We start from the raw sequence: 25,623 nt of genomic DNA, 5'->3' as shown, positions 1-25,623 counted from the left end.
AATGTAATTATCATGATTGCTATGACTCTGCTACCCTGTTCATTGCTCTATCCCTAGTCTCTAGGAAAGTGTCTGACACAATAAAACTCAACAAAAAGTTGATGAATGAATAAACCATGAGTGAGTAAACAGTGAGTGATCCTTTAAAATAAAGATAAGGAAGTCCAAAATTGAAACAACTTGTTAGAAACAAGGTCAGAGCTGTTCTGGTTCCAGCTTGTATGATTTTACCAACAAATCAAGTTACACTCACATTGGTTTTCAACCATCGGTGATTTGCCCTCTAGGGGACATTTTGTCATGTTCATTTATCACAAGTGGGTAGTCAGTGGGTAGATGCCAGGGCTCTTCCTCACCATTCTACCCTGCACAGACCAGTACAGGATACCCCACAACAAATGATTATCTTACTGAACAGATCCACATGGCTAAGTTATAAACTCCAAGCCTGGTGGCAGAAAGGAGGATACCCCTTTTGAATTCCTTATTTCCTCTGGGACATAAGAAAACCTGTCATAAGCCAGCTTTCTTAGCTAGCCTCAGTTTCCCTCTCTGAAAAATTCAGTGTATCTCCATCCAAACCAGAAGAGATGTGTTTAGTGCTTGCTTTTTGTTTTAATGTTTTAGGGCCTTTGTTTTTTGTCTCCCTCCCTCCCTCCCTCTCTCCCTTCCTTCCTTCCTTCCTTCCATTTTGAGTCCACACTGGCCTCCAACTCACAATCCTGTTTCAGCCTACCATGTGCTGGGATTACAGGTATGCATCACCCAGCTATGATTCTCTTAGACTACCAGATTCCATCTTCTTTATAAACAGTAAACCAGCTACTTAGCTTAGAACATGTCATTAAGGTAATTTAAAAATGATATTAATTATGACATTTGTTCAAGAGATTAGTTGCACAAATTGTCCCTTCTGCTCGCCACATTTTACCTATCTTCCCAAGCTCTCCACTTTCAGGCAGCCTTTCCTAAGTCCCAGGCAGAGCTAATCTGTCTAGGACACTATATTCTCTATATATTAACATACTGATAACTATATTAACATACTGATCTGGATTTATTTTTCCCAAGTCTTGACCTGTTAGCCACTTGAGGGCAGGCACTCATGTCTTAGCAGAACACTGAGCACAGTGAGTGGGTACCTAGTCAAAGGGACAACAAAGGAAACCTGGCCAAACAAGCACTACAAGAAAAAAAGGAAACATTTCTGTAGCCAAGAAAGTTATGAGGCAGGAGTATTCATTAACGTGTCTTTTCAGAACATCACTTTTCTTTTCTGGAAAAATGCAGTCATGAACTCATTGGACAAGAAGAGCTAGCTCCCAGCTCTCCAGGAACAGCTATTGTGATTAATTATCTCTAAGTTGGTGGTGAGGGTCCCAGGAATGGGAATAGTGCCGTCTTTGCTATCTCAGAGCTAATGACAAGGACAGAGACAGGCTGAGGTATCTCTAAACTGATGACAGGAGCAGAGTCTGGCTGAGGCACCGTGTTTTATCAGCACCAGGAAGGGAGATAAGGAAAACAAAACAGCAAGTTTCCTTTGCTTTCCTGGGAAGCTGGTTGCCGCCTTAGTGCTGTTGAATTTAACTCAGCACAGCTGCAAACAAATGAAATTAGAAATGAATGATAGAGTCCCTTTTGAAAAAGAGAACATGAAACAAAACATGTTTTTTAATTACTGTGGGCAAAGAAATTGAAGTGCCTGCATAGGGAAAAACAATTTAAATGCAACAATTCTTCCCATGTCCGCTTAAATTCCCTGTTCAAAACAGAACACAGCAGCTTAAGAAAGGCCTTTAGAACTATTGCTATGTCCTCATTTTATAGATGAGGAGAAGCAGACCTGCAAAGAAGAAACAACTTCAAAACCACACAGTACACCAGTGGAAAAGCCAGCCTCTAAAATGGAGTTTCTTGCCTTTTGAGTGTCTTATGTGGCTTTCCAATGATCAGACCGTGACTTTGGGCAAGGCACTTCCCCTTGTTTAGCCCTTCCCATCCATGAGATGATGGGTTTTCACTAAGTGGCCTGTGCTCCCCTCCTAAGTATGTGTAAGCATGATGTAGGTAATAATAATGATAAAATAACAATAACAACAACAATAATAAAATGCATAGACTGCACACTCTACACTAGATACTATGCTCAGAAAAAATAACTCAGAAACAATAACTAGGTCAGGCTCTCACAGTGTATACAATGTTGGGGACAGGCTAAAATCCACCTCTCTAAGAGCTTGTACCCACTGATTCTAAGATGCTTCAAAACCACCATAAGAAGAAAAAGAATTCTATAGATAAGGGGGCCATTATTGAGTTCGATCTCTAAATTAAGATTCTTGTTTACTTCTCTAGTTTTTCGTGTGAACCTAATCTCATCAGCCTCCTGGATACAGCAGAATGCTGCTGTCCGTACTCCAACATATCTAATGCTTTCAACTTAGGCTATATAGTTACTGATAAAAAGCCAGGTTATTGAAAAGAGAGTGAGGGCAGAAGTTATGACCCTAGTGCAAATCTGAACAGTGAAACTTTTCTTCTGTGCCACTGTAGAGTTACAGAGCTTTAATTACCTTTGCACCTTAAACAATTAAAAAATTGGAGGGGGTGAATTAATCAAGGAAAGAACAAATTTAAGAATCTTCTGAGTTTGACCTGTTTTCAGAAGCCCCATGTCATGAAAGAGACCGCAAAGGAACTTCAATAATGAAAGGATAAAATTTGGGGGTGGGTGGCCATTGCCTCTTGTGTTAAAAAGAGAGAGAAAGAGAGAAATAATAAAGATCAAAGTGGAAGTAAAAATAAAAAATAAAAAACAAATATAGAGAAAAATCAACAACCAATGTCAGGAATGAAAGAAAGGACATCACAATAGATCCTATTATCATTGAAAGGATAAAAAGAGAATAATATGGAGCTTATATGGGGGCTCATGCCTATAATCCTAGCTGTTCAGGAGGCTGAGATGTGGCGATGTGGAGGTGTGGCTCAAATGGTAGAGCACAAGCCTTGAGCAAAAAAGCTCAGTGACAGTACTCAGGCCCTGAGTTTAAGCCCCAGGACCATCACAAGAGAGAGAGAGAGGAGAGGGAGGAGAGGGAGTGGGAGAGAGAGAGAGAGACAGACAGACAGACAGACAGATGGACAGACAGATAGACAGACAGAGAATATTATGAACAACTTTATGTTAACGAATCCCACATATTATTTGAAATGAAAAAATATCCTAAAAGATATAAACTACTAAAGCTCTGACTCACAAAGATAATCTAAACATGCCACATTAAAACAATAATTGCTGATAGATTCTATGACTATTTGATGGAGGCAATTATGTTAATTTTCTGCAATCCATTCCAGAAAATAAAAGCAGCAGGAACACTTCCTAATTCATTCATTGAAGCCAGCATTGACCTCACCATTCAAAATAAACAAAGACATTATATTTAAAAGGAAGTACAAACCAACATCCCTCCTGAATTTAGACATACACATTCTTTTTTCTAAATTTAATTTTTAAAATTATCTTTAAGTAGTTTAATAAGGGAGGTGCCATTTAACAAAGCAGTTTAAGAATACAATGTGTTTTGCTCTGTGTCACCCCCTTTAACAGTCTCATTTACCTTCTACTCACTCCTTCCCTTATATTTAAAAATTTTGTGGCATATACCCTGAATTCTTTTTTTTTTAAAATTGTGAAAATACTGTACAGAGGGGTTACAATTACATGGGCAAGATAATGAGTACATTTCTTATCAAGCATTGTGGCCTCCTCCTTTGTTTCCCCTTCCCATCCTCCCCCCTCCCCCCCCCCCAACCCTCCTCCCCCCTACCCTGAATTCTTGACTGCATTCTCCCCTTCATTGTCTTCCCCTCACCCTTTCCTTCCCCTCAATCTTGCAAATACCTACTTCTAGATGCTTATTTTGCTCATCTTTGACTTAGTCTTTCTAAAAAAATTGTACTATCTCAGCTCTTCGTAGTGTCTATCTATACATCCGTTAATACATTTGAACTGTTTGCATATACCCAGCGTGTTTACTTAAAGATTTATAGGCATATTCTAGCTATTATAAATGAAAGAGACCATGCAACCTTGTTTCTCTGGCTTACTTCACTTAATATAACACGTTCCAAGTCTTCCATTTCCTTATGAGTGGTGCAAAAATGATTTTCCATGGATTCATGTATTGAATAAAATACATAGGCAAATACAAACACTGTAAGGATTCTAGATTTATTCATTAAGAATAAAATAAGACTGAGAATGCAGCTACATGATAGAATGCTTGCCTAGTATGCATAAGGCCCTGGGTTCAATTCCTCAGTACTGCATATACAGAAAAAGCCTGGTGCTGTGGCTCAAGTGGGTAATGTTTTCACATCTTGGAGGGTATAGGAAATACCCAAGACAGTTTAATTATTCTTTTTAAAGAATTATAAGGTAATATTTAAATTATACAAACTGTATCTTATCCAGTAAATAAAACTTTGTTATTGAATGATATTACTGAATTATATTTATTTTACTATTAGGTTTTAATTACATACCTAAAAATCAATCCTTCATTTAAAAGATTTCAAATCTAAAATATAATTAAGGAATCAAATCATAAAGTCATTTGACCAAAGGAAAAGTAGAATATGCTTTAGCATTCTCTGTTGATAATTTAAAGTCCCAAGCTTTATGAAGAGAGTTAAAATAATAGTTATTCTGACATTTTCTCCTACTACACATTTGTTTATTATGAATACAAAGTGGGGTTAGAATGCACCAAACTTCAACACAAATTTTTATAACTACTGTAAAATGATGGTGCAAAATTTCTTAACAAAACTTTAGCAAGTTGAATTTAATAAAATAGAGAGAAATTAACATCATGATTACAAGTATTACAAATATACATGTTTTCTTTGACATTTGAGAATTAATCAATGAAATTTATCATATTTCTAGACTAGGGAAATAAAACCTATATAATTATCTCAACAGAGAATAATGACAACATTTAACATCTACTCATGCCTTTTAAAAAAAAACTTAAAAGCTCCCAACAACCTAGAAATAGAAAAAATTCCATTGGGAGCTAAAAAAATGCTTATGGAAAAACTCACAGCTAACAATATACTTAAGGAGGAAAGGTTGAATGCCTTCTCTGTAAGACTGAGTAAAAGAGACAAGAACAAATTTTGCACCATTTTCAACCCATTCTGCACTAGAAGTTCCAGTCACTACAACAAGGTAGGAAAAATTTCTTGGAAAAGAAGAAATTAAATTGCTGTTATTAGCAGAAAGTTTGCCATCTTTACAGAAAACAACAAGAACATTATTGACAACTATTAAGAACTAATCACATTGCTATATAAGCAATAAGCAATCAAGGAATAGAATTTTTAAACAATAGTATCGAGAGTATGAAATAATTAGGGATAAATTTGACAAATGATGGACTAGGCCTATCTATGAAAATTATAAAATACTAATCAGAAATAAGAAAGAGTGTAAAGAAACAGATATAACTAAACCAGGATAGGAAGATACTTTTTTCCCAAAAATTTATTACCACAAACTAATTAAACAAAGGAGATTCATTGTGATACTTACAATGCGCATATATTATAATATACCGTGATCAAATTCAGCTTATCTGTATTATTCTTTCTTAACCTCCTTTTCTCCTCTCCTCTCTTTTTTAACAGTCTTTGTATACACACACACACACATAACACACAATGCACATACACTGACACACATCTATTTCTGTAATATTCATCCTGGTCATCTTTCCCTTCCATTCCTGCCACTTAATGTATTAGAGTGGTTCTTTTATGGTCATGTCTGTTGTTTTTCTTAAATGCCTTCCACACTTTCCTCATTCTAGCTCTCAAGGTTTAGGAAATTATCTTTTCTTTTCTTTTTTTTTCTTGTGCCCGTTTCTGGGGCTTGAACTCAGGGCCTGGGCACTACCCCTGAGCTTTTGTGCTCAAGGCTAGTCCTCTACTACTTAGGACCACAGTTCCACTTCAGGCTTTTTGGTAGTTACTTGGAGATACTTGAGCTGTGATCTTAAGATCTCAGCCTCTTGAGTAGCTAGGATTACAGGCATGATCCCACCCCATCTGGAAAACTATCTTTTATTATCTTCTTGAATATGCATTCTATCCCTTTCACATTCACCTCTTCTCCTCCTCATGAGTCATGAATTGGTCTTTTGGTAGTGTCCCAGAGTTCTTACAAGTTCAGTTACACATTTTTTTACATTCCTCCCACTTAAAAAAATATAAAAATGGATTGAATTTTGTCAAGCAATTTAAATTCTTCTTCTTCTTCTTCTTCTTCTTCTTCTTCTTCTTCTTCTTCTTCTTCTTCTTCTTCTTCTTCTTCTTCTTCTTCTTCTTCTTCTTCTTCTTCTTCTTCTTCTTCTTCTTTTTCTTCTTCTTCTTCTTCTTCTCCTCCTTCTCCTCCTTCTCCTCCTTCTCCTCCTTCTTCTTCCTTCTCCTTCTTCTCTTTCTTCTCCTTCTTCTCCTTCTTCTCCTTCTTCTTCTTCTTCTTCTTCGTCGTCGTTGTCATCGTCATCAGTTGTGGGGCCTGAACTCTGGGCCTGGGCGCTGTCCCTCAGCTCTTTAGCTCAAGGATAGGGCTCTACCACTTGAGCCACAGCACCACTTCCAGCTTTTTCTGCTTATGTGGTGCTGAGGAATTGAACCCAGGGCCTCATGCATGTGAGACAAGCACTCTACCACTGAGCGACCTTCCCAGCCCCTTTAAATTCTTTAAAACACTGTTAAGAAAAAAGTTAAGTCAAAGATTAGGTGAAAATATTTTCATAACATATATATATACATAATAATTTTATTCAAAATATGTAAAGAATAAGTACCATTCAATAATGGGAAGAAAAACAACATTGTTTTATAGCAAGCAAAGTGATTTTGATTGGCACTTCTGCAAAGAAGACATGAATAACACATTAACATATTTTTAAAAGCCTATGATCATTAGGTCACTAGTGAAATGCAGGTGAAGTCACAATGAGATACAAATGTCCACTAACCAGAATGACTTCAATTTAAAAAAAAACACCAATGATTCCAGTTACTAAGATGGATATGAGATAATTGCAACTAGTATCCACTGCTGGTACAAATATATAAAATTTTACAACCTTATAAAATATTTCGGCTTACTTCACTTAATATAATTTTTTCCAAGTCTTTCCATCTCCTAACAAAGGGGGCGGTATCATTCTTTCTGATGGAGGCATAGAATTCCATATACATATACATATATATACATACATATATATCACATTTTCTTGATCCATTCATCTACTGAGGGGCATCTGAGTTGGTTACATATCTTAACTATGGTGAATAATGCTGTGATAAACATAGTTGTGCTGGTAGCTTTAGTATGGCCTTGTTGTGATTGTTTGGGTAAATGCCCAAAAGTTGGATTGCTGGGTCATAGGAGATATACAATTGAATTCTATGCCTCCATCAGAAAGAATGACACCGCCCCATTTGTTAGGAAATGGAAAGACTTAGAAAAAATTGTATTAAGTGAAGTGAGCCAGGCCCAAAGAAACATAGGTCCCATGGTTTCCCTTATCTGCAATAACTAGTATATGTCTAGGACAAGCCGAAAAGGTCAAAAGCTATGTACATATGACCAGATAAGATGATGCTAAGTGAGATCAACTCTAAGATAGGGACACAAGAGGTTTTTTATCTTTGTTGCTGTTGTTTGTAATGTACTTATAATGTACTATGTGATTTTTTTTGTTTCTTTTTTTATGTTCTTCCCCCATGGTATAACCCTTGTTTTCACTGTATTTGATTCTGGTGCCCTGAAACTTGTATATACATTTTCCTAATTTGGGAAGGGGACAGGAAATAATAAAATGATAAATAAGGATACAGATTGACCCATTGTAACAATTAGATGTACAAGATACTATGTTGAAAAAGAACTTTACAACTTTGCAGTGGGGGTGGCGAGGGGAGTGAGGAGTTGGGGAGGTGGGGCGGGAAAGTATGGTGGGGAAAAACAAAGGAAGGGGGTAACAATGCTTGATAGGAAATGTACTCATTACCTTACTGACATAACTGTAACCACTCTGTACAGTATCTTTACAATAAAAAATATGGGCTGGGAAGGTGGCTCAGTGGTAGAGAGCTTGCCTTGCATGCATGAGGCCCTGGGTTTGATTCCCCAGAACCACATAAGCAAAAAGAAAAAAGCCAGAAGTGGCTCTGTGGCTCAAGTGGTAGAGCGCTAGCCTTGAGCTGAAGAGCTGAGGGACAGCGCCCAGGCCCAGAGTTCAGGCCCCACGACCGGACCAAAAAAAAAAAAAAATATATATATATATATATATATATATATATATATAAAATCATCACTGTCAGAGCACTAACCTTGAGCACAGAGAGGTTCAGAGACAGTTCCCGGGCCCCAAGTTCAAAAAAAATAAAAAATAAAATAGTTCACCAACTTCTTAAAAAGTTAAATATGCATCTACCAAACAACTTAGCCATTCTACATGTTTATTCTTAGAAATGAAAACAAAGGTCTTTATGATGACAGCCAAAAACTGAATCTAACTACATGTCTATTGATAGTTTAAAGTCAATAAACTGTGGCAAATCCATGCATTAAAACACTACTCAACAATAAAAATGAATATCCTTTCAATATCTTTGGTTGATATAAGATAATTATACTGAATCCAAGAAGCCAGGCTAAAAGAATATAATACATATTGCATGATTCCACCTCATGACGTTCTAGAAAAAACAAACTATTTGACAATAGTGAAAAGTAAATCAATAATGTCCTAGGAATAAGCCATTACAAAATGCCAAGAAGGAGCTTTCTGGGTTGGTAGGCACCTTTGTCTTAATTGTGGTATGGTTGCAGGACATATACACATGCCCATGCATTTATACATTAAAAACACGTACCTTATCATAGATCTATTACACTTTAATGAAGTTGCAAACACTTTTTAAAATAAAGAGAAAGGAAAAAATTGTAGAAGGGATTAAAATCTCCAATGAGAAAGCATATGAAAAGGACATAAAGGAATTGGTGGAAAAGATAACTGAAAAGCAAAACAACCCCACCATTTATTAGAAAACAGCTCTGGATCAATCATCTTTTAAATCTTGGCTTTATTAAGATTAGCTTTATGGAGAGGATAATCTGATAAATGGCTTAAGAAGTGGTTTTAGGGGTATAGACTGCAATAGAGTGACGTCCATGCAGCACACAAGAAAGAAGTATATTAAATCATAGAATTTAAATTTCCCACCTGTCACTTTCTCTGCCTCCAAGAAGAGTTTATTTTAGAGACATTTGGAGAGGACAGATGTCCCATAGTCTATTTCTTTAAACCATGTTCATCATGTTGGAAAATGTCTAATCACTCATCCAAAATTCTTTGATACATCTTTGACTCCTCTATTCTCTCACTTCTAAAGGCAGTCAGAGAAGAGACTCTTTCAAATCTGTTCTCAAGAACCTGAACAAGGAGAGAGTTAGCTGATAGCTTTTACCTACAGGGCCTTTAGATCCATTACAACATTTGAGCCGAAGCTGTTCTCTTTCCTTGAAACTTCTAATCAATGAATACATCTCACCATTCCTGCCTACTATAACATTCCTTGCCAGACATACTTTGGACCATGGCTCTCCCAGTAGGTTTGACAAAATGTTCTTGGAATTTTACCATGACTCGAGATTTCTCTAACCCAAATGTCCTTCTTTCTTCCTCTCCCCTCAAAGATATCAGACAAGCAGAAGTCCGAAGCCTTCCCCTACCTACTTCTGTTTCCTCTTTTCTTCATTGTTCATAGACTTTACCCCCTAATAAATCTTGTACTTTGGTCTTGATTTCTGTTTCCTGGAGGACCTGAAGTGATGTATGCCCTTTCAATCCTTCTCATCATTGATAGCTCCATATACTATTAGGTCTGTCCTCAAACTCTCTCAAAGTAGTTTGCTCTTTTTTAACTTTACTGCCAATAGCTCTTAGTTAGGGTATCTTTATTCCACAAACTTTTGCTAAAACCAGTCAGATATGGGACTCGAATTACAGTGTGAGCATTGCTCTAGGAATGCAGTGGTTGCCTGTGTGAACTAATAGTTGAAAAAGAGTTCCAAACTACCCTTCAGAACAGAATATCAGTTGGCATTAGGTTGCAAAGCTTCTGTAAGTCCTGCTCTCCTATTAACTGACATCTAATGTTCCATGCTCGAGATTATCTTCTTGCTTTTCCATCTGAAATGAAAACATGTAATCATATAGCCTTGGCTCTTCTTTGCAAGGAGGTTAGTGAAAATCTCACTGGTAAAAGGAGCTGTGAACTTCTTAGAAGCTCCAATAATCTCTCTACAGTTATAAACGTTGACTAGCCACGATTCCCATATAATACTTCCATTTTTACTGCAAAAAACAGGGGCTGTTTACCTTCTGGTATTTAAAGCCTTCTAATCTGGTCTCACAATACTGCCTTTCATCTGACATATGTTCCAGACAAATGGAACTGCTCACTTATCCCTGAGCGCAGCCCATATTTTCTCACTTCAGTAACTTGACTTATTCTCATTCTTGTCTGGAATCCCCTTGCTTCTCATTCCCAAAGCTGCTTGTTCAAATTCATGCTGTCAATTAAACCCTAACTGAAATACAATATCCCCTAAAGATTCTCAGTTACTATCTTCCTTGGCCACTATCTCACAGTAACTTTTTGTGCATATTTACTCATTCCCACTCATTGCTTTCTGCCTTGTCTTGTGTTTATTAGATATGAATTATCATTCACCCTACTACACAATAAGCACCTTCCCTAACTCTCAGCCCCACGCAACCTCCAAGCAGGGCTGCTCCATACCTGGGTTCAAATGTTGCATTAGATGCAATTAGATGTTCCATGCATTTTTATACAGTACTTCTTTCAGACCACGCCCCCCCCAAAATGACAGGACAGAAGGGCTACTGTGAGGCTCAGGCATCTTCGCCAGGAAAACAAGAATTTTCTGAGTACAGACTTTTGTGAAAGCCTGTGAATTTCCACTACTAACACAATTCTCTGGTCAAAGTAGATAAAAGAGTAAATAAGCAGAATGTCTCCAAGCTTCCCACATGGATCTTGAAAACAGTATTGTTAAATTAGACTGTCTTACTGCTGGTGTTTCAGTAAAAGTTTTCTGAAGAAATACAGATGGGAAGGAATATTAGTGTTTGTAACTTCTATCCTACCACGAAGATTAACTGTATTCTGTGTTCTCTCATTCTGATTCTCTAGTTACCAAGAGGTCTGACTTCTTATATCTACTACTATGTAAGTCACTGTCAGAATAGAGACAGAGCCCTTGTCTTACCCAGAAGATCTCTCTCTCTCTCTCTGTCTGTCTCTCTCTCTGTCTCTCTCTCTCTCTCTGTGTGTGCTCTGTAAATCCTATACTGACTTTCACAAGCATGTTAGCAGATCAGTACACATTCAATAATAAACATTTCTAGGGTCTTATTCTGAGTCAAGAAAAGAGCAAGGATCAGATTGCAGCAAGGATCAAAACCAAAACCCAGAGAAACATTTCACAAAAGCTCTAGCACAGATGATGTTGACTCAACACAGTAATTTCATATGAGGAAAGCTGTTACCTCAAATTTTGGTCTCCCATGCAATCTAGAAGTTCTCCGAGCTTTCACAGAAAATAAAAACAGCTGAAGACAGAAAGTTCTAGAACATAGTTCATATAGCCCTCAGGCAGAGCATCACTTGGATAGCAACTCTCTCAGGTAGATAATTAACTCCAGCTGAAGAGGCAAAATTGTGTCATTCAACAGATCACAATCAAACTTAATGTTTGTCTTAATTTGCAAAATATTTCTAGCAGTAGTTTTTCAAATCATCAGACCAAATATCTAACAGCTGCTACTAGCCCAGGTCCTGAGGCTTGGAATGTAGCCTGATGATTAATTTCCTGAAAGGCCAGCAAAACAAAGTTGAATGCCAGATTCTCAAAAAACAACAACAACAAAAAGACTGCATTGCAAATCTTCATCCAGGTTATTCACATCTTCCTGAGGTCTCAGGGGAAGCAAAGGAAACCCAAATGTGTCACCCTGGATTCTATCTCACTGCCACTGAAAACTCATCACTTCCTGCTAGCAGAGCTGATGCTTTTTATCTTGTCAACAGCTCCAATGTCCGTCCTCAGATTTTTTTCCATTTTTCTAATCTGTCATTACAGAGATATACATAATTGATTAGTAATTTTCTTCTGACTTTTAAGTTTTTTTGGGGGGGGGCAGGGAGATGGGTCAGTCGTGGGGCTTGAACTCTGGGCCTAGGCACTGACCCTGAGCTCTTCAGCTCAAGATGAGCACTCTACCACTTGAGCAACAGCACAACTTCCAGTTTTCAGGTGGTTAATTGGAGATGAGAGTCTCATGGACTTTCCTGCCCCGACTGGCTTTGAACCATGATCTTCACATCTAAGCTTCCTGAGTAGCTAGGATCACAGGCATGAGCCACCAGTGCCATGCACCCTGAGCTTCTTTGATCAAGGCTAGTGCCCTGCCACTTTGAGCTACAGTATCACTTCCTGTTTTCTAGTGGTTAATTGAAGAGTCTCACAGCCTTTTCAGCCCAGGCTGGCTTTGAACTGCAATCTTCAGATCTCACCTCTTGAGGGGCTATGATTACAGTCATGAGCCAGACATTAGTGCCCAGCGAGTTTTAAAACTTAGAATCTTTGAAAAATCAATCAAGAAATATGCTTGCTAGATTTGTGCTTGCTAAACTCACTGTTGATCACAGAGAAAGTCTCTTTAAAACTCTTTTCACCTCATATGCAGAAATAATAGCACCCATCCTGCCTACAGAGTGTCTCTGTGACATTCAATTGAGATAATGAAGGGTTGGAAGCCTGGCTCAGTTGGTAAAGCACCAGCCAAAGAGCAAAGGCATCAAGAACTGAGTTTGAGTACCAATCTTGAACCAAAAAATAAAAAGAGATAATGCATGTAAGTAGAGTTGATAACATGTAAAATCACTGTATAAATGTAAACAAAGGAATACAGCTGGTAGTTCATTTGCTTAATTCTATGTGTGCAGACAATGAGGAGATAGCTTGTTAAATCACACACACACAAACACGAAAGAGTTATAAATTAATAAGACTATAAACTAGACTGTGTTTTAATTTTAAAATTTTGTCAGATACCTATAAGTCAATGAATGTTTATTAAATTAAAACTAGTGATAAAGGAAACCAACTCCTTTTATAATAGCCCCATAAAAAATAAAATACCTAGGAATTGAATTAACTAAAGAAGTGAAGGACCTCTACGATGAAAACTTTAAAAACCTGAAAAAAGAAATCAAAGCAGAACTTAGGAATTAGAAAAACCTCCCATGTTCCTGGATTGGAAGGATCAACATCTGAAAATGGCAATACTTCCCAAAGCTATCTACAAATTCAATGTGATACCTATCAATATTCCAACCTCATTCTTCAATGAAATAGAAGAAATAATCCAAAAATTCATATGGAACAATAAAAGACCCTGAATAACAAAAACAATCCTTCAGAAAGAATAGTGCTGGAGGAATATCAATACCAAATTTCAAACTCTACTACAAAGCTATAGTAATCAAAACAGCTTGGTACTGGCACAAAAACAGACCTGAGGACCAATGGAATAGAATTGAAAACTCAGAAATGAACTCACAGACCTATAGCCACATAATCTTCGATAAGGAAGCGAAAAAAATAGAATGGAAGAAAAACAGCCTCTTCAGTAAATGGTGCCGGCAAAATTGTTTAATCACCTGTAGAAAACTAAAGCTAGATCCTTATATATCTCTCTGCACCAGAATCAACTCCAAATGGATCAAGAACTTCGGAGTCAAAGCAGACACCCTGAAAACATTATAGGAAGGAATCGGAGAAACCCTAGGTCTCCTTGGCACAGGCCAAAATTTTCTTAATAGAGACCCAGAAACACAACAAATCAAAGAAAGGTTAGACAAATGGGATTTCATGAAGTTTCAGAGCTTCTGCATGACAAAGGACATAGCTAGCAAGATCAATAGAAAGCTTATGGATTGGGAGAAGATCTTCACTAGCCATAGACAAAGGTTTCATATTTAAAATATACCTGGAACTCAAAAAATTAAATCCCCCAACAATAAATCCTCAAAGAAACAACTGCCCAATAAATAAGTGGACTAAAGACTTAAAGAGAAACTTCTCTGAAGAGGAAAGAAGGATGGCCAATAGACACATGAAGAAATGCTCAACCTCCCTAGCCATAAAAGAAATGCAAATCAAAACAACACTGAGATACCACTGCACCCCAGTTAGAATGGCTATAATCAAGAACTCTAACACCAACAGATGCTGGAGAGGATGTGGCCAGAAAAGAATCTTCTGCATTGTTGGTGGGAGTGTAAACTTGTTCAACCACTTTGGAAAGCAGTATGGAGGTTCCTCAAAAGACTCCACATAGAGCTCCCCTATGACCCAGCAATCCCACTTTTGGGCATATACCCAAATGATCACAAACAAGACCCTATTAAAGCTACTAGCACAACTATGTTCATCGCAGCGTTATTTACCATAGCTAAGATGTGGAACCAACCCAGATGCCCCTCAAGAAAATGTGGTATATACACACACACACACACACACACACACACACACACACACACACACACACACACACACTGAAATTCTATGCTTCCATCAGAAAGAATGACATTGCCCCATTTGTTAGGAAATGGAAAGACTTGGAAAAAATTAAGTGAAGTAAGCCAGGCCCAAAGAAACATAGGTCCCATGGTTTCCTTTATTTGCAGTATCTAGTATATATCTGGGACAATCAGAAAAAGTCAAAAGCTATGTACATATGACCAGATAAGATGATGTTAAGCAAAATAATGTCCCCAAGATAGGGACACAAGTGGTTTTTTCTTTTGAATTGTGAAAATACTGTACAGAGGGGTTACAATTACATGGGCAAGATAATGAGTACATTTCTTATCAAGCATTATAGCCCCCTCCTTTGTTTCCCCTTCCCATCCCATCCTTCCCTCCCCCTCCCAGTGGTTTTTTCTTTCTTGTTATTGTTTCTAACGTATTTATAATGTACCATGTGATTTCTTTGTTTTTTTGTATGTTCCTCCTTCTCGGTATAACCCCTGTTTTCACTGTATTTGATGTCAGTGCCCTGCATCTTGTATACACTTCTCTAACTTGGGAAGTGAAAGGGAAAAAACAAAATGCTTAAATAGGGATACAGGCTGATCCATTGTAACAATGAGATATACAAGACACTATGTTGAAAAATGAACTTTACAATTTAGGTGGGGGTGGGTGAGGTGAGGGGTTGGGGATGGGGGAATGTAGTTGTGGAGGTGGGAGGGAAGGAATGGTAGGGGAAAAACAAAGGAGGAGGCAACAATGCTTGATAGGAAATGTACTCATCACCTTGCTCATGTAACTCACCCCTCTGTACAGTAATTTTACAATAATAAACATATTAAAAAAAAAAAAACCCTAGTGATAAGAAGCAATCTGGATGTTAGATCAAATCCCACCTCACCTTGACCAGTGAAAGGCATTGTGGAGTGGGAGGAAGTGCTGTGCCCCTCCACAGGGCCTAACTGGCATAGATCTTGCTTCTTGAGAAGGTATATCCCAGGATATACCTTCAAGTCCAAATGGTATTCAACAAAGTTGTTGAGTATCATTATAAAATGTGTTGGGGAAGTTGAGTTAAAAATAAAATCTTAACCAAGAGCTGGTGTCTCATGCCTATAATCCTAGATATTCAGGAAGGTGAGATCTGAGGACCATGGTTCAAAGCCAACCAGGACAGGTCTCTGTGAGACTCTTATCTCCAATTAAACACCAGAAAACTGGAAGTGGTGTTGTGACTCAAGTGGTAAAACTCTAGCCTTGAACACAAAGGGACAGTGCCCAGGCTCTGAGTTCAAGCCCCACAACTAACCAACAACAAATTTCTTCCCAAACCAGAAAACACTTCCACAAAAAAAGAAGAGAAATAAAACATCATTATTGAATAAGTGTACAATCAGGACATTATGTACATTACAGTCATCTTCCCCTCACATCTTCCCACCTACAGGAAGTAAGAGGTGAATTAAAAAATGAGTTTTTTTATTGTTATTATAGAGTTGATATACAGAGGGGTTACAGTTACATGAATCAGGTAATGAGTACAATTCTTTTTCAACCATGTCTCCCCTTCTGTGTCCCTCTCTCAGCCTTTCCCTCTCATTCCTACCTGCAAGCTATCCAGTTCATTCCACATAGTGTCTAGTGAGTATACTGTTGTATTTGTTCATCCTTATTTGACCTTTTATGTGTTCTCCCTTACTCTCCCAAATACAACAAATTAACAAATAAGACAAGAGGAAAAGAAAGCAGAAAAAACAACTATGGCAATTAAAAAATGACTCGTTTCTTTTTCTTAGAGTTCATTTCTTGAATACTATTTTATATGATCATCTGTACATAGCTATTGAGCCTTTGTCTACCATTCCTATGCATATCCTCCTTTGGCCTCTGTATGTTAATGACTAGGTCCTATATAATTTATTATGTTCCAGTGTGTGTGCATATATATGCATAAATATGTGTGTGTATTGGTCATTTGGTGCGTTTACTTGTAGATTTATGGGCACATTCTAGTTAACACAAATGATGAAAACCATGCAACTTATATTTCTTTAGCTCTGACTTACTTTGATTAATATAATCTTTTCCAAGCCTTTCCATTTCTTTATGAATATGGTACAATATCATTCTTTCTGATGGATGAGTAGAATTTCATTGTGTATATATACCACATTTTCTTGATCCATTCATCCACTGAGGGACACCTAGGTTGATTCTATATCTTGGCTATGGTAAATGACACTGCAATGTACATGGTTGTGCTGGTGGCTTTAGTGTGGCCTGGTTTTTGGTCCATTGGATAAATGCCTAAGAGTGGAATTGCTGGGTCCTAGGGAAGGTCTGTATTTAGTCTTTTAAGGAACCTCAATATTGCTTTCCAGCGTAGTTGAACAAGTTTAAATCCCCACCAACAATGTAATAGGGTTCTCTTTTGTCCAGATTCCCCTCAGCATTTGTTATTATTAGTTTTCCTGATAAGGGCCATTCTAACTGGAGTAAGGTGGACCTCAATGTTGTTTTGATTTGCATTTATTTTATGGCCAGACATGTTGAATACTTCTTCATGACCATTCTTTTTTCTTCCTCTGAGAAGGCTCTCTTTTAAATCTTTAGCCCATTTATTGACTGGGTTGTTTGTGAGGGTTTCTCAACAAACGGTGCTGGCAAAATTGGCTATCAATATGCAGAAAACTGAAGCTGGCTACCCTTATATCACCTTGTACCAGAACCAACTCTAAATGGATCAAAAACCTCAATGTAAGGCCAGATACTATGAAAATATTACAGGATGAGGTAGGAGAAACCCTAAGCCTTCTAGGCACAGAGGAAAACTTCATAAACGAAGATCCAGAATCACAACAAATCAAAGGAAGGCTGGATTCATGAGATTATATGAAACTGAAAAGTTTGTGCCTAGCAAAGCATATTGCCAGCAAGATAAAGAGAAAGCTCACAGAATGGAAGAAAATCTTCACTAGCTATGTATCAGACAAAGCCTTCATTTCTAAAATATACCTAGACCCCCCTCTCCCCCAAAAAATGAGTCTTAGACGTTTTGAGCACCATATTTGGTAGTTCTTGTGTCTGTAAATTATGTTAATGCCTTATCTCTGGTGCCTAATCACATCATGAAGCATGATTCCTTGCAGACAGTCACTCAATAAATACTTTTTGGTTCCTTCATTAAGCACCCTTCCTACTTCAGACCTTAATCGTGTAGACTCTTCTAGAAAAAAAAATAATAGCAAGGATATGTTGATGTAGAGATTTAAAATTAAAACTGGAATTAGCAATGGCTGATTGTGTCCCTAGGCTACATATTTACCATGAAACATTATTGTTCATCTTAAAAAGAAAATGCCTTTTAGGTACAAGCCATTACACTATCGACTCATTCACTCACTGAAGTCACCAAAGAAAATAGCTTGCAGGGTAAACACATGCCAGTAGACACTAAAAAGGAATGTTAACTTAAGACAGAACATCAATTAAAAAATACCAAAGTAAACCGATTTCTTTCAACAAATGACAAATTAAAATAGTATTATAATATGCGTACTTTAATGTTTTGCTTTTCCCTCATGGTTTCTTTGTTTGCAGAGAGAGGAATGAATGGTAAAAATATTTTTAAGGGCAATGTTGAACAGGAAGATGGTCAAATAAATGCTTAGAAAATATCTCTTATGACATAACAAAATAAACTACTTACATTGTGAAATTCAAATATTTAAAAGTTGAATATAAACTAGTATTGTTCAGAAAGGAAAGGTGGCCTCACACAGGGGAAATATGTGTCTTTAGGGAAGACTTTTACCTTATGTGATTTCTAACTGCAGATAAAGCTTGAGCCTGAACAGAGTTAGGAGTAGGGTTTGAGATTATCACCAAAGCTGGTTCCCATGAGGGGAAAACTCCCACCATTTTCAGAAGAAGATAATGGACAACTTGTTTGACTTGTCTTGACTCAGAACAACAAAGAAGAAAAAAAGAGATTTCTCTGATGATAGTTTTCTCTGACAGTTCCCTAACCTAGGTGGAGTTCAAATAGATGAAGGTCAGAATTAACTTAATGTATAAAGACAAGAAAATCAAGTTAAAAAATTAGTCTAAAGTGGTCCTGGGTTGACAAGGCCTCTTGATGTTTGGAAGAAAGAATCTTCACACTTTCAACCCAAGCTGCTAAGAAAGACCTTGCAGGATGCACAAGAGAATGAACTCATATGCAGAATCTACTATCCATAATACTTAGCGTGGGTATTGGAATCAGCAGAGGATAAAATAGCTGCTGAGTCTTATTCATGAGTATGACAGATACTGGAATTACCAGAATATGAAATAAACATAATTAGCTGGGCACAGGAGCTCACTCCTATAATCTTACCTATTCAAGAGATAGATATGAGGAGGATCATGGTTGAAAGCCAGCCCAGGCAAATAGTTCAAGGCAAACAATCTCAACCAATGAAAGAGATTACAATTAGGGAGTATCTATTATCCCAGCTATGCTGGATAAATAAGAACATTTCAGTCCAAGCTGACTAAAGCAAAAATGCAAGCCCTTATATGAAAAATAACAAAGGCACAAAAGACTGGGGTTGTGGTTCAAGTGGTAGTGTGCCTGACTAGCAAGTACAAGACCCTGAGTTCAAACCCCAGTACCACTAATAAATAAATAATAACAATAATTAAAATACCCAAAGTTTTAAAGGGGAACATAGACATAAAATAATTATTGTAAAATTCAACCAAACAAAATGAAGAGAGAAGTTAATTGTGTAATGGTTATTCATATTAAAAATCCACTGGAGGATTAATGGATGGTTAAATGGCATATTAGACACTGCAGAAAGAAGAACTATTGAACTTTAAGATAAATTTGAAAAAAAAATAAAGAAAATTAAAGTGAGAGTCAAAAAGATGGACAACAAAAATTCAGACCCAGATGTTGGTATATGTATCTCTAAGGTAATCATCAGAATTCTAAGAGACATAAAAGACTTGAGGAAGTAATAGATGCATTTTTTTTCTGGGATTGATGGATGTCTAGATTCAGAAAGCTATTAAGAGACACTATGATGTAACTGTAGAATGTAAATTGCCAAAAGAAATCTTAAAAGTAGTTGAAGAAAAAAGGTCTATAAAACTTGTAATCTACTTCTCATCTATAACAATTGAAGCCCGAAGACTAATCTTAAAGTGATAAGAGAAAATAATTATCAAAGTAGCATTTGCTATGTAGAGAAATCATGTATCAAAAACAATTGAGGAATGAAGGCATACTGAACAAACAAAATCCTTGACAGTTCTGGCCAAGCAAAGATGGTGTTAGTAATACGAACATTCCATCCCTGCCCTCTCTGACAACCACCGTCCTGGCCCAGATGCTTGTGACATTGCACCCTGAATTATCTTCCCCAATATAATCCTGTTTGTACTTCCTTTACTCTGTACCTATCTTTATTCAGTCTACTATATCAAAAATACCTAGGATGTGTCTCAATCAAGAAATAATTTATTGGGGCTGGAAAGGTTGCTCAGTGGTAGAGCACTTGCTTTGCATGCATGAGGCCCTGGGTTTGATTCTTCAGCACCATATAAACAAAAAGAAAAAAGCCGGAAGTGGTGCTGTGGCTCAAGCAGTAGAGCGCTAGCCTTCAGCTGAAGAGCTGAGGGACAGCGCCCAGGCCCAGAGTTCAGGTCCCACGACCTGACCCCCCCCCCAAAAAAAAATTATTTCTCACAGTTCTGAAGACTATAAAATCAAAAACCAAGGCATTGGCACATTGATTTCTTGTGAGGAAACTCACTACCACTGGTTTGCAACAGCCTTCTTCTTGGTGTTTCCTCTGGCAGCGTAGACAGAGTAAGCAAACACTCATTTTTTTTTTCTCAGAAGTGCACTAATCTGACCCATTAGAGCTTCACACTCAGGTCTTCTTTTCTTCTCCAAAATCTCTCCTAACAAGATCATGTTGCAGGTTAGGACTTCAACATATGAATTTGGGAAGGATTCAAGCAGTTTATACAGTTAATAATGGGAACCTTGTGCGTCTCACCTACTAAACATTGAATCCTTCCACATGTTACTGCAAGTTCTCTAGAAGAGGCTTACTGTGTTTTGCTGAGCTCTTTTGCTCATTCAGTATTTCCTTTTCCTGATACCATCCTGATCTCCTTATCCATAGTTAAAACAACACACTTGGTGTTTGCACAGCTCTGTGCCGTTCTCAAGCTGTTATATCTGGAGTGCCCTCCCCTGCCATTATGTGCTGAAATCTAACATATTCTTATGGCTTTGCTTGGTTTTGCTTTTTTTAAAGACAAGATCTTGCTGTATCATACCCTGGTAGCCCAGACTAGCCAAATACTGACAGTCCTCCTGACACAGCTTTCTGAGTGCTTGGATTGCGGGCATATTTCACTTTTGCCTGACCCTGAAATCTAATACATTTTATATAATTGCAGCTGAATGGACTTTCCTTGGACCCTTGACTTATAATCAACCTTCTTTTGCCATAACCTCCACTGCAAACCCTTAGACTGCATTATCTCCATGACTTATCTTAGTCCGTTGGAATCAGTCACTGGGCTCTATGTGTGTCAGGTAAACAGCAATGGTTCTATTCAAGGCCAGTGCTTCATTCATGCTGACCTTAGTCCAGCTTCTCTTTTATAAATGTTTCAAGATTTCCCAGAATTAATGGATTTTATCACTTAAAGTAACAAGAGACATGATAACTACCTCTATGATTGACTTGACCCTGACCAAGTTTCCACTGCTCAAAAAAATACAGACACAGAGTCACAATTCCAAAGTAAGTGACACTATAATGTGTTACCTAACAATTATTTTTAAAAATTGAGAAGGCTTAGACACGGAAGGAAGGCTTTGGAAATTAAAACCGTCTCCTCAATATTGCCAGAATGTTTCTAATGAATGCTCTGAATTGATGCCAGCAACTGACACCACCAGGGAGAAAAAGTTTTCCTACTTCTGCATTTGCTTCTCACCCATATTGCAAAGTTAATTTGTGTCTAACTATCTGAAACTTTTATCTTGCTGGCTTTCTGTCTCCCAAATTCAAGAAAATATTGAATTGCTCCTGACATCTAGCTAGCTTGATCTGGATTGCATGCATAATTTAAGCTGATAGAATATTTTACGACATTAGTGTGGAAAATATCCAAATCCTCAAAACACTAAAATAAAATGACAGGTTCAAATACAACTTGGCATCACCCTCCGTGATTTCTGCCAGGTAATTAAGGTCCGTCTAAGAGGCTGAAATGAAAATACGCCTTGAGCTACAGGATTTGCTCCTGAGCACTTGAAGCCCAGCAAGAGTCTGCCACTCACTGATACACAGCCTTCTTTGGATGTAAGATAAAATAAACACATTGCTCAGATTAAAGTACTTTTTTTCTTTTGGAAAGATTCTTTAAAAAATTGATTTTCGTGTGTGTGTGTGTGTGTGTGTGTGTGTGTGTGTGTGTGTGTGCCAGTCCTGAGGCCTGAATGCAGGGCCTGAGCCTTATCCCTGAGCTTTTGTGCTCAAGGCTAATGCTCTACCACTTGAGCCATAGCTCCACTTCTGGCTTTTTGGTGGCTAATTGAAGAAAAGAGTCTCACAGATTTTCTTGCCCTGGCTGGCTTTGAACCATAATCCTCAGACCTTAGCCTCCTGAGTAGCTAGGATTATAGGCATGAGCCACTGGCACCTGGCTTTTCATTTTAGCCAGAGAAAAATGTGTTTCTAAAATGTTTTGATGGGCTGGGAAGGTGGCTCAGTGGTAGAATGCTTGCTTTGCATGCATGAGGCCCTGGGTTCGATTCCTCAGCACCACATAAGCAGAAAAGAGTTGGAAGTGGTGCTATGGTTCAAGAGGTAAAGTGATAGCCTTGAGCTAAAGAGCTGAGGGTCAGCACTCAGGCCCAGAGTTCAGGGCTCACAACCGATGAAAAAATAAATAAAATGGTTTAATTGGCAAGATTGACTTAAATTAGAAATACTTATGAAAGACACTTCTAAGACCCTCAGGATTTGTTAGAAAGGAACAATAATGAAGCAGCGCAAGTCACAGGTGTTGAATTTGCTCCTGGTTTCTGTCTCATTCTAGCCCTTCATCTCTTCTGACCTGCATCACTCTCATGCCCCGTGATGTGCATGTGCTTATTCTTTTTTGGGCTACCTTATGCACATAGACCCAATCCTGCGAGTATGAAGAGGCCATGCTGTTCAGAGTCACAGTTTCAACAATATGACTCCAGAAATAACAGAACTGCCAGATGTTGGGTTCATGGCTGTAATCCTAGCTACTCAGGAGGTTGAGATCTGAGGATCACAGTTTGAAGCCAGCCTGGGCAAGAAAGTCCGTGAGACTCAATCTTCTAGCCAAAAGCTAGAAGTGGATCTGTGGCTCAAGTGATAGAGTGCTAGCCTTGAGTGAAAGAATTAAGGAACAGAGCTAAGGATACCTCTACCAGGAAAAAAATGATATGGTGCTATGCTGGAAGATGAGGGCAATGGCAGGTGAGCCTCCAGCAATGCCTGAAGGGAGAGGTACCTGGGGAGCTGGGGGAGGACACTTGTACTCTGTGTGGGTAGACAAGTCTTTTCTGTTGTAGGGTAGGAACATTTCTTTAAGACTCACCACATCCAGGCTATGGCCTAGAACTCTCAATGGATTTGTTTTACTTCTAAGCTCATCCTATAACAAATCTGATTTTGCTTCTGAGATAACTTCATATGACGAATAAGGTTAGATGACATGAATATTCTGGTCCTTAGATTCAGCAGGGCAATAAGGTGGGGGATGGATAATAATATACAAACCGGTCAGTGAAGATCACAGATGTAATGATGACGGCTCTAGAGAATGTTTGCACAGGATGAACTCACAGAGACTCCTCCAGATATAGGAGGGAAGCTGCAGATAGCATGGTTGGGAAGGGATGTTTTGAGATGATGTTGAGTTGAGATCAAAATGACAAGAAAGAGACCCCCAACAACATGATGATGTATGGCAAAGGTAATAACAAGAACAAAAACCATGAGGCAGGTGATTGTCTAGTTAGAAACAAGAAGGAGGTCTAAGTATACAGGACAAATGTGCAAGTGCAGGGATGAGTGGTAATGAGGCCTAAAATATCCAAATCAGAATTCTATGTTACTAAGAAAGCAGAGTGTAGAGGTCTGGGGAGTAGAGATGAATCCAACTTGGCACCAAAGTGGATAAAGATGAGTATTACTCCTGTACCAAGTCCTAGATGATAATGTCCATGAATCATCTCTCTTCTTCCAGAAACTTCTGTTCTCAGGTCTTCATGGCAAGTCTCTTAACACAGGCTAGTAATACCTTCCCTGAGCTTTTGCACATGTTCTTCCTTGTTTGCATCTACTCTTCAGAATTCTTTTCCTCAGCTGTCCGTGTGAAGAAATCCCAAGTCCATCCTTCCAAATTCAGCGGAAATATCCTTCCTTATATATGGAAGCTAGACTTATAGACTTCTAAGTGAACACACTGAATGGTTTTTCAAGTGTATACCAACATATTATCTGAAATATGATAGATTCAAGGGAGAACTCAACTAGTGGAATTCCTTAGGAAGGCAAAATCAAAGTTCAGCAAAATAAAACGCCAGGAAGTTGGTACTCAAAAGGAGTGGGGTGGAGCTGAAAAGAAAGAGGTAAGTGAATGAAGAGGAGAAGAGGGGAAGAATGCAGTCAAGAATCCAATGAATATCCTACAAAATTAAGAAGAGTAAGGGAAGGGGTACGTAAGGAAGCTATGGGTAAGAATATTGAATGAGGTGACATTGATCAAGATATATTGTATTCATAAACTGCTTTGTTAAATGGCAACTACTAAAAGGTAATAAAAAGAAAAAATGGTAGAAAGTGGAAAAAACTTTAAGCAAAGGTTAATGTGGGAGTTGTATGGCTCTATAATATCTTTCACATTGTATTGTTTTTCTGTCTCTATTCCTAGACTAGGAGTCTTATACAAGGCAGAACATATTCTTGATCACATTTTTATCCTTAGAGAGATGAACAGAACAGGTACTCATAGATGTTTTGTGGGAAGAGAGGAAAGAATAAGAAAAGGATGTGAAGGTGGGAGGGAGAGAGAGAGGAAGAGAAGGATTTAAGCTTCAAAATGATTAGTGCCAAAAGTGTGTGGCTGGTGGCTCATGCATGAACCTAGATACTCAGGAGGAGGAGATCTGAGGATTGTGGTTTGAATTGAGCCTGAGTAGGAAAGTCTGTGAGACTCTTATCTCTAATTAACTGCCTAAAAGCCAGAAGTGGAGTTGTGGCTCAAGTGGAGAGCATTAGCCTTATGCAAGAGGCTGAGGTACAGCACCCAGACTCTAAGTTCAAGCTCCGGGACCCAAACATACATACAAAAAATTATCAGCAATTCTTCCAGGGATTAGCATAATAAAAATGGAAATTAAATGCATTATATGGTATTTTTGTAAATAAAGATAAACTCATCTTAGAAATTATTTTTTGCCCTCTTAAGGCCACTAAGGACCATACTCCTGGATTAGGAGGATTAACATCATGAAAATGGCAATACTTCCAAAGGCTATCTAAATTCACAAATTCAATGTGATATCTATCAATATTCCAACCTCATTCTTCAATGAAATAGAAGAAGCAGCCCCAAAATTCATATGGAACAATAAAAGATCCCAAATAGCAAGAACAATCCTTAGCAGAAAAAACAGTGCAGGAGGAATATCAATACCAAATTTCAAACTCTATTACAAGGCCATAGTAATCAAAACAGTGTGGTATGGGTACAAGAATAGACCTGAGCACCAGTGGAATAGAACTGAAGACCCAGAAATAAGCCCACACACCTATAGCCACCTAATCTTCGATAAAGGAGCTAAA

The sequence above is a fragment of the Dipodomys spectabilis genome, unplaced genomic scaffold (assembly GCF_019054845.1).
Source record: "Dipodomys spectabilis isolate Male_0828 unplaced genomic scaffold, ASM1905484v1 ptg000017l, whole genome shotgun sequence".
Lineage (NCBI taxonomy): Eukaryota > Metazoa > Chordata > Mammalia > Rodentia > Heteromyidae > Dipodomys > Dipodomys spectabilis.
The sequence above is the reverse complement of the archived record's forward strand: the minus strand, read 5'-3'. Positions refer to the sequence as shown.